This window comes from Nanorana parkeri, unplaced genomic scaffold (assembly GCF_000935625.1).
Source record: "Nanorana parkeri isolate BGI_ZX_2015 unplaced genomic scaffold, ASM93562v1 scaffold17, whole genome shotgun sequence".
Lineage (NCBI taxonomy): Eukaryota > Metazoa > Chordata > Amphibia > Anura > Dicroglossidae > Nanorana > Nanorana parkeri.
In genome coordinates, this window is record NW_017306285.1 from 3,726,301 (window position 1) to 3,726,928 (window position 628).

Below are 628 nucleotides of genomic sequence, written 5' to 3' on the forward strand. Positions count from 1 at the left end.
CCGAAACTGAAAGGGCTGGAAAAAAAAAATCTACAAGTGCACGGTTAGCTTAAAGTAGGACTCTGGGGACAAATATTCTTAATGCTTGCAGTGGGGTACCACTGTATGTAGCCCGGACTGCTACAGTGATTTTCAGCATCCCCGGAGGCCTTCCGAAATCAGATATGGATACTTACACCGAGCCAAGCTGACCAATGTATATTTCCACTAACGCAACTTCCGCTTTAATTTTCGAATAATGCCTAAAAATGAATAACGCCGAGGACTGAAAGCTGCAGCTGCTATGCAGAGCAACTAACTAGAATGTACAGAAATGACAAAGCTGGAGCAAAAGCCGGAGCGTCGCCTGTAGTGACCGACTGCAACCATTGTCTAAAGATGAAATCTGATTGGTTACGGGAGCAACAGGTCGAATGTAACACCAGAATCCAAGAACAAGCTCCTCTGTGTCGGGAGCTCTCCACCCTCTCATACTTTGCCCTCTCTCTCCCTACTCCCTATGTTTTTAAGTTAAACTCTCTGCTTTTGATTCATTTTATAACTTATAATAACTCAAAACAGACCTTCAGCTAATTGGAAGCAAACAGTAAAATACCAAAAAAGAAATCAAAATTCAGATTTAGGATTG